Source organism: Pseudophryne corroboree, chromosome 6 (assembly GCF_028390025.1).
Source record: "Pseudophryne corroboree isolate aPseCor3 chromosome 6, aPseCor3.hap2, whole genome shotgun sequence".
NCBI lineage: Eukaryota > Metazoa > Chordata > Amphibia > Anura > Myobatrachidae > Pseudophryne > Pseudophryne corroboree.
This window is the reverse complement of record NC_086449.1, coordinates 31139345-31149563: the sequence shown is the minus strand read 5'-3', so window position 1 is coordinate 31149563 and position 10219 is coordinate 31139345. Positions and strand designations below refer to the sequence as shown.

The window sequence follows — 10219 nt, the reverse complement described above, 5'->3', positions numbered from 1 at the left end:
CAGGCTTCATACATCTGCCCCCCAGATTGTTGGAACCCTGTGATACTAGAGGCGGGTTGCTTAATAGTATGTGCCTCTACCCAGCAATCTGTTTATATGGTCAGTGAAGGGGCCACAGTAGTTTGGAATAACCCCTATAGTCATATACAGATATATCAGCAAAGCTTAGCGGTTCTATATTTTGCAATAGCTTTTTATAGCTTAACACATTTGCAGGATTAACAACGCAGGATTATTTTATTATTTATTGGTCAGGAACACTTTCATTGCATCTGTAACAAAGTGGTTAAAGCAACAATTACTTTTACATATACACTTCATACAGTATGGCGACATAAACAGGATTTCCATTATTTCAGCATGATTTGACCATGCCGGACTGCTCCCCCTAAACGGTGGCTTAACGCCGCCGTCCAGCCCCCTCCCGCCCAGCGACCGCCTCTGTCTCAGAGGCTATCGCTAGGCAACGAAGGCTGCCATGTGCAGTTCCGACCCGATCGCAGTGCTGCGACAAACTGCAGTGAGCGATCGGGTCGGAATGACCCCTGTGTCCCTGTTGATCTCCTCCTGCACACAAGTACAGTAAGTTTGCTCCCTGCTCCATTTTCTCTCCCTCTTGTTTCTTCCCTCTCTCTCTCTCTAACTCTTTCTCCTGCTCGCTCCCCTTCCCTCTCTTGCTCCTCCCCTTTTTCTCTCTCTATATCTGGAACAGGTAGTGTCTCACTGCACCATTCTCTCTCTTCATCTCTTTCTTAGTCCTCCCCTTTCTATTTTTATCTCTGTCTCTCCCGCTCGCTCCTCTCTCTCTCTCTCTCTTTCTCTATCTCTCTCTCTTGATCCTCTTTCTGTCTCTCTTGCCTTCTCTCTCCCTCCTCTCTCTCCATGACTCTATCTCTCTCCCACATACCACCTCTATCTCTCTCCCTCACACACCCTCTTTCTCTCAATCCTACCCTCTCCCACACTCTATCCCCTTTCTCTGTCCCCTCTCTTTCTCTCTTCCTATTTCTCTCTCTGAAACCCTTTGTCTCTCTTGCATTCTGACACCCTTTCCTGTCTCTATGTCTCTCCCTCTCTCTCCTTGACACCCTCTCCCTCATTTACTTTTGCTCCTCTCTCTGTCTCTCCCTTTCCCTGACATCCTCTCCCTCTTGACCCCTCACTATCTCTCCTTATCTTGCTCTCCCTGACCTCATCTCTCTTCCTTGTTCTCACCTCTCTCTCTCTCTCGCTCCCTCCCCTCTCTCTCCCTGACATCCTATCTGTCTTTCTCTCTCTCTCACTCTCTCTCCTGCCTCCTAAGGGGCAGCATATTGTCAGTGGTGGGTGTCACAAACAAGATTATTGGTGTGGGCCCCCAGAACTTAGTTCTCCTGGGGCCCCCACTAGTCTTAATCCAGTCCTGTGTCTAAGATGATGGTAAATAATGTACAGGATATGTGATTGCCCTGGTATCTGCCATCGCACACAGTCAGTGGTGTTCCTGAGAGCCATTAATGAAAAGTGATCTAGTGGAGAAATGAAAGGAACTATTACTATAGCCATTACTAAACTCTAGTGTCTGAAGGATCTGTGTCTAAAATGATCAGGCGGATCAAAAGCCTTTTCCACCCAGCCTATGGAGCATATTCGATTGTAGGAGTCAAAATGGAGGAATCTACTGGTTTATCCTCATACACCATTGCTGCAATTGCTCCAAACAAACCCTTTCAGCGTGCCAGGTTCTGTGAGACTTGGCTGTGCTGGGTATCTTATTCTCTCAAAATGTGCAACTTATTCACACTGGTGACAAAACTATGTAGTTAGTTTGCACTGAACAACCTGATATGGAACATTTGTGCATCTGTGCGCAAATGAGTCTGAGTAGGGGTATCCAATTAGGTGCAATCCTTTTTCAGCTAAAAAAAACAGCCTGCGCAATTTTTGACAGATGGTCATTATCATGTTATCCAATTATTGGTCACTTTTACTGGCTTACAATGGATTGCACCTAATTGGATACCCCCAAGCTCCCCCCCACTAAATACTGTGCATAATACATGGGATCCGGGACAAGTTCTCGAATGCATGTGTTATCACGGCTCCAACGTATGCTTATTGCAGATTACGCTTGGGGCACCTGAGGCACCCCAAAGCATAAAACCTTATAAGTGTCACATATTGGGAATAATTGGATAGCCCCAGCCGAATCTGCTATCTAATTGAATACCATCCTGAATCTGTATATGAACTGCTGCGATATAGCGGCAGAGCTTTTTCTCATGCAAGTTCCATTGTGCTCCATCTGTAACCTTGTACATCTTTCAAATAACTCCTATGTGGATCAAGTCACAGAGCAGCAGCTTTAGTACACTGTGCATGGAGTTTTGCTGCATCTGTGATGTGAATAAGTATGTAGTGTGTATAAATGTAGTGTGTGTAATGAGCGCAGTATTTGTGACTGTAATGTCTGTAAACTGCTTGCATTTTTTCACCTACAGCCATACCACACTGGATATGACCACTCTCATCTGATCTTGGAAGCTAAGCAGTGTTGGGCCTGGTTAGTACGTGAATGGGAGACCCCCAGGGAATACAGGTGTTGTAGACTTTTTATAAAGCATTGTGTGGCCACTCCAGGCACTTGTCACTTACACAATAGTGCTCCACATGGGTCTTGCAACTTCCTTTCAGCTATACTTACCAAACAGCTGTGATCACACATTCATTTTCTCTTGGTGAAATACTTGTATGGGGCAATTGGCACCATTAAATGGTCTATACATTATAGAAATGTACAAAAACAGAAAACAATAGATTCACCAGCAAGTCCACTTGCGCTAATTTTCATGGAGATCTTTGTTATATTATAACCTGAAAATGAAAAAACATAATACAAAATGAAAAGGCCAGGAGGATCTGTCTCCAGGGGGAATTCTTCTCGATGTCCCTTCCTACTTCGCCTCGGTAATGAGGGGAAGCCGAAAGTTTTATAGTGACATGATCCGTGCCTCTATAATACATTTACCCCCAGGTCAGAGAAAACCCAGCATGATGTGGTTGCATCTGATGTGACCATGGCAGACAAGTGGTTAAGAGAGATAATGGCAGTAAGATCCATTTTTATTGTCCTTCATATATGAAATAAAATGCTATCATATAACCAACTTGGAGGTCTCCCAAAATAAAACTATGTCATCCCTGTGGTCAATATTAAAATCTATATGATCCAATTAATGATATTTAAGGTGATGTTTGGAACTGTTCTGGTTTACAATGATACAGTAAAATGGGAACGCCTAAAGCTGGCTAGTAGAACTTCAGGCAGGAATAATGTAACCTGAGCTTGTTCAGATATTAATATATGACCAATATCAGTTTCAATGACATCTGAGACTGAAGGAGAGCCCACTGATTATGGTAATAGTGAATTTAAGAGAAAGTGTATTGAACACCTCAAGGAAATATGAATTTATTTTATATAGCATGGTCACATCCAGGGCCATATTATCCTTTAGGCTGACTAGGCTGAAGCTTAGAGGCCCCACAGAAATTAGGGGCCAATTAATTGATGCTCTGTTACCTGCACACTATGGCTCCACTGGTTAAAGACACTTTGCACTCTGCGCTGGAGGAATCTCATGGTCAGATGACGGTCTTTATAGACAATGTGGGGGAGGGGGGAGCTAGAGGACCAATATTGCACTACTGCTATTTCAAAATAGAAAAAGAAAAGGAAGAACAATTGTGCTGTGGAAAAAAAGAGATCAGAAAACTTTATTTCAGCTGGCTATCAGTGTCTTTGTGAATACAGAAAGTGTAAATTATGGCATAAGCTCTGCTTCCCAAACATCAGTTGTAGGGAGGGTGAAAGACTCAAGTGCCGTAGAAAGCCCAAAATACTTAAAAGCCTAGGGACCCAGCCATGGGTTAATACAGCAATGTTTCAATCTTATTATTTTTTTTTATAATAATCAATATGGAACTATATTATATACAATATTTATCTAAAATGTTAATAAAATAAAATCCAGGGCTAGATGCGTCATTGCTTGGAAAGTGATAAAACGGAGCGAGAGAAAAAGCACCTTCCAATCAGGTCCTAGCTGACATGTCGCTGGCCCTTTATAAAAAATGACAGGAGCTGATTGGCTGGTAGTTCATCATTGTTATCACTTTCCAAGCGATGATGCATCTAGCCCCCAGTCTCTGCAAAATAACATTAGCATACATCAGACTGGCCTTCTCAGTTCATGTCCATCTACCTGTCAGCTCATAGTACAAGACAGCTATTTACAATACAAAACATATTCTTTATTACATGAAAACATAACTGGCAACAATAAACAATAAATATGGTTCAGATGATGCTTTTATCTATATCCTCTTGCTATTAGACTGTTCTTTGTCTTTTATCATGAGATGTTCTTTGGAGTTCATGTCTGGTCTGAACACTATGATGAAACATTTAGGCAGGAACATACAGATCACCAGAGCCCAACTGGAAGCCAAGATGGCAAATATCTCCATGGCCACCGTGTGTATTCCCTTAGCACTGAGGGAGGCCGGGATAAAGGACACCCAGACACTGAGGAAGGCCAGCATGCTGAAGGTAATAAACTGGGCCTCATTGAAGCTGTCAGGAAGTCTCCGAGCCAGAAAGGCAACAATGAAGCTAATGGTGGCCAGAAGGAACAGATAACCCAGTATGGTCCAGAAGGCAATGGGCGATCCCTCATTACACTCAGCAATGATGATGTCTGGTTTGATTTGAGTGTTGTACTTTGGGGATGGAGGGGCAAGTATTAACCAAGTGACACACAAGAGGAACTGTAACAGGAAACAAGCAGAAATAATCATGTAGGACACTTGAGGTGTGGTCCATCTACTAAGGATGCTGCCCGGTCTGGTGGCCATGAAAGCAAAGACCACCATGATCGTTTTTGCCAAAATACAAGAGATACAAAGGGCAAAAATCAGGCCAAAAGCAGCTTGGCGTAGGAGACAATTCTCAGGTTGGGGATACCCGATGAAACCTAAAGAGCAGAGGAAACACAAAGACAGGGACACCAGGAGAAGACAGCTTAGAGGATAATTGTTAGCTTTCACTATCGGCGTGTGTTTAGAGTAGATTAAAATAATTAAAATAAAAAGAGGAATGAAGGAGGACAGTATGCTTGTCGCTGCCAATGCTGCTCCTAGAGGATCTTCATAGTCCAGGTACTCTATAGACTTCTGTAGACATTTGGTTTTCTGGTCATTTGGCCACTGGTCCCATGGACACTTCACACAATGGACAGTATCTGAAACTTAGAAATAGTGATATTGCTTTTATATTTTGTAACTGAAGAAAATATGTAATTACATCAGTAAATTACGTTGGAAGTAGAGACAACTATCCACTCACGCTGAAACTTTTAATTGATCTCTTCATGTATCATTCACTACCATCAAACAGAATTATGCTCCACCAAATATTTCGAATACAATTCATGATTCGCAATATGCGTAATATTACTCAAGAGTGACACATAACACTCGAGTCACTCTAAGAGAATAAAAGTATAATGGTGTAATGGTTAGCATTAGTGCCTCACAGCACTGAGGTCATGAGATCGATTCCCACCTCAACTGTGTGGAGTTTGTATATTCTCCCCGTACTTACGTGGGTTTCCTGTGGATACTCCAGTTTCCTCCCACAATCCAAAAATATACTGATGGGTTAATTAGTGTGTTTGTGTGTGCATGTGCATGTGGTAGGGAATATAGATTGTAAGCTCCACTGGGGCAGGGACTGATGTGAATGGTGAAATATTCTCTGTGAAGTGCTGCGGAATATGTGTGCGCTATATAAATAACTGGTAATAAATAAGAGGGATGCAGATATGTTACCTGTAGAGTCATCATATCACATGTTGTATACCAGGACATACAATATAAGAGAACTGTTCTACAGTATTAATATTCTTTAATGTTTTACTCTTAAACATTGTCCTGATCTCTAATATTACTTTGGACAAACATTTTTGAAAGACAAAAACTTCATCCTTCTGTGATGACTTCTTCCCACACCTTATTGGATTGGGATACAGTCACCATGACAACAATCACAGCTTTGACAGTCGTAATGTTGACACCACAATGGAAGCAGTTAGGATGTTGAGGTTATTTATATGTTGACAAGTAATCTGTCAACATCTGATATGCCATGGTGTCAAATGTCGACATTCTGCAGAATGTCAACATTAATCAAATGGTTTGGGTTAGACCCAAGGAGGAGGGTTAGAGTCAGGCTGTGGATAGGAGGGTTTGGCACCAGGGTAGAGTTAGGGTTATGCTGTGGGATGGGTTGGTTAGGTACCAGGGTTAGGGTTAGGCAAAGGCTGTGGCATAGGAGGGTTAGGAACGGAGGCAGGATTAAGGTAAGGCTGTGAAGACGGAAGGCTAGGCGCTAGGGGCAGGGCTAGGGTTAGGCTGTTGGATGGGAAGGTTAGATACTAGAGCAGTGTTAGGGGTAGGCTGCGGACAGGCGGTATGACAGGGGCTTGCAATATATCTATTTACTCACCTGGACCAGCTCATGGTAGTGTGTTATAAAATGAACTGGAAGGCATTGTAATGTTACATAATATGAGCTGGGGCACTGTAATGTGGCACAGTATTAACTGGAGGCACTGTAATGTGACAAAATATGAACTTGACATTTTGTATGTCATAATGTGAATTGGTGGCACTGTGTTGCATAATGTGTAGTGGCACCACTACAATAAGGCATAATGTGAATTGGTGGCACTGTGTTGCACAATGTGTACTGGCAGCCCTACAATAAGGCATAATGAGAACTACAGTAGGACACTACTATGGGGCATAAAATAACAACTGCTATGGAGAGGGGTCTCTAGAAGCACTGGGACAGGGGTCCCTGCAAAATGTTTCAATGGGGCCCACAAAGTTCTGGTTACACCCCTGTCTCAGGATATTTCAGCAGGTCCATCACTCACCTGTCTGGTTAGATATCTCTCCTTGTAGACAGGGGACACATCCAAAGCAGCACGCAGGTTGTCCTCTGATAGCCTCCATCTCGGAACCTGGAGGACAACGCTCACTGCAGACTGAGCGGGGGGTCTGGTGACAGGAGACAATTTTCAGATTTCATCTTTCAAAAGAAATATTACCGGTAACTGTGTCTCCTAAGTATGCTATTCTCCAGACCTAGGAGAAACATAGACTACATAAAGGCATGTTGATGCACCTTAGGTAGAGTTGGACATTATTACTTTGTAAAACAAAGGGCCTGGGGGGGTCATTCCGAGTTGATCGGTAGGCAAAAAAAGGCCCTTCTGCGCATGCGTATGCGGAGCACTGCGCACGTGAGTCCTACAATTGCAACGAACAATGTGGTTTCACACAAGGTCTAGCGAAGCTTTTCAGTCGCACTGCTGGCCGTAGTGTGATTGACAGGAAAATTGCATTTCTGTGTGTCAACTGACCATTTTCAGGGAGGGCTTGCAAAAATGCAGGCGTGCCAAAAAAAAAAGCAGGCGTGGCTGTGCGAATGCAGGGCGTGTTTGTGACATCAAAACATGAACTGAACAGTCTGAAGTGATCGCAAGCGCTGAGTAGGTATTTAGCTACTCTAAAACTGCACAAAAAAGGTTTGTCGCTACTTTGCAATCCTTTCGTTCGCACTTCTGCTAAGCTAAAATACACTCCCAGTGGGAGGCGGCATAGCGTTTGCAATGCTGCTAAAAACTGCTAGCGAGTGAACAACTCAGAATGACCACCCTAATTCAGACCTGATCGAAGCAGCAAATTTGTTAGCAGTTGTGCAAAACCACGTGCACTGCAGGTGGGGCAGATATAACGTGTAGAGAGAGTTAGATTTGGGTGGGGTGTGTTCAAACTGAAATCTAAATTGCAGTGTAAAAATAAAGCAGCCAGTATTTACCCTGCACAGAAACAAAATGACCCACCCAAATCTAACTCTCTCTGCACATGCTTCATCTGTCACTGCAGTGCACATGGGCCCTCAATCCGAGTTGACCACACAAAGCTACTTTTTACAGCCCGTGTGATCAACTAGACGCTGCCTATGGGGAGGAATTTTTTGCATAGCAAGACTGCGAATGCTTGTGCAACCCTGCTATGCAAAAAAAGTTTTGAGCTAAAGAAAATCAGGGTCAGACTTACCCTGTGCGACGGATCCAGTGACTAAGGTCCCGGAATTGACGTCAGACATCCGACCTCCAAACGCCTGGACACACCTGCGTTCACCTCACCACGCCTTGAAAATGGTCAGTTGACGCCCTTTAACGCCTCCCGCCCTTCAGTCTTCTTGCGATCGCCGCTGCGATCACTTTTTCCGCTGGCAGCATTGCTGGGCAACGACACGTGTGCACTTTGCAGGCATCGCGCAGGCGCAGTCCCGACCCGTTCGCACTGCAGCGATGAATGACTCCCAATATGCATACTATTGCGCAATATACAGAGCCAAATATATATTAAGATGCCTGCATCTATGCATAGTATGTAAAATGTGTGTTTTTATTAAAAGAAGATAATTGTGTTAGCTATGCTAAGAACCAAAGACACGCATGAAGCATACAAAGTATTAGTAGCAAATCACTTCTCCATATTACGGTGGAGATTGCACTTGTCTGTCCTTAGATCATAGGAACATTCCATGGTATAAAAATAAGTGGCATGCCAAGTCTTCTTTATTGGTGTGACAGCTCCGTAATGAGTAATAGGCCCTACTCACTGGCCGATTACACTGAGTGATATGAACAATCTCGTTCATTAATGAACGAGATATTGTTCATATCGCTCAATGTGTAGGCACTAACGATGAACGATGCGCGGTTCCGCGGTCGTTCATCGTTGATGCCGACTCGTTTATACATGCAATACAGGCTATGAGACCAGTATATCTGTGTGGTGACATGCAGACCCTTGGTTCTATGCTACCAGAAAAGAGGGGGGCCCCATCTCTGGGAACGCAGCTCCCCCCACCTCCTATCCACCCTTTCATCACCACTGCCTGTCAGATTTCTGATTCCCAGTATTGACAGCATCTACTGTACATTTATGACAGATAATATAACAAAATCTCTTACTTTAAAGTAGAGATGAGCGGGTTCGGTTTCTCTGAATCCGAACCCGCACGAACTTCATGTTTTTTTTCACGGGTCCGAGCGACTCGGATCTTCCCGCCTTGCTCGGTTAACCCGAGCGCGCCCGAACGTCATCATGACGCTGTCGGATTCTCGCGAGGCTCGGATTCTATCGCGAGACTCGGATTCTATATAAGGAGCCGCGCGTCGCCGCCATTTTCACACGTGCATTGAGATTGATAGGGAGAGGACGTGGCTGGCGTCCTCTCCATTTAGATTAGAAGAGAGAGAGAGAGAGAGAGATTGACCTGATTTACTGGAGCTTAGGAGTACTGTAGAAGTGTAGAGAGTGCAGAGTTTACTAGTGACTGACCACAGTGACCACCAGACAGTGCAGTTTTATTTAATATATCCGTTCTCTGCCTGAAAAAAACGATACACACAGTGACTCAGTCACATACCATATCTGTGTGCACTGCTCAGCCCAGTGTGCTGCATCATCTATGTATATATATCTGACTGTGCTCAGCTCACACAGCTTATAATTGTGGGGGAGACTGGGGAGCACTGCAGTGCCAGTTATAGGTTATAGCAGGAGCCAGGAGTACATATTATATTAAAATTAAACAGTGCACACTTTTGCTGCAGGAGTGCCACTGCCAGTGTGACTGACCAGTGACCTGACCACACTGACCACCAGTATAGTTAGTAGTATACTATATTGTGTGATTGCCTGAAAAAGTTAAACACTCGTCGTGTGACTTCACTTGTGTGGTGTTTTTTTTTTATTCTATAAAAAACTCATTCTGCTGACAGACAGTGTCCAGCAGGTCCGTCATTATATAATATATATACCTGTCCGGCTGCAGTAGTGATATATATATATTTTTTATATCATTATTTATCATCCAGTCGCAGCAGACACAGTACGGTAGTTCACGGCTGTAGCTACCTCTGTGTCGGCACTCGGCAGTCCGTCCATAATTGTATACCACCTACCCGAGGTTTTTTTTTCTTTCTTCTTTATACATACATACTACTACATCTCTTTATCAACCAGTCTATATTAGCAGCAGACACAGTATGGTAGTTCACGGCTGTAGCTACCTCTGTGTCGGCACTCGGCA

At 43.7% G+C, this 10219-nt stretch overlaps 1 pseudogene; it reads left to right on the top strand.

Annotated features, from left to right (window-relative positions):
• Positions 1–2472: 2472 nt before the first annotated feature.
• Positions 2473–2590, top strand: LOC134936858 (5S ribosomal RNA; annotated as a pseudogene).
• Positions 2591–10219: the final 7629 nt, after the last annotated feature.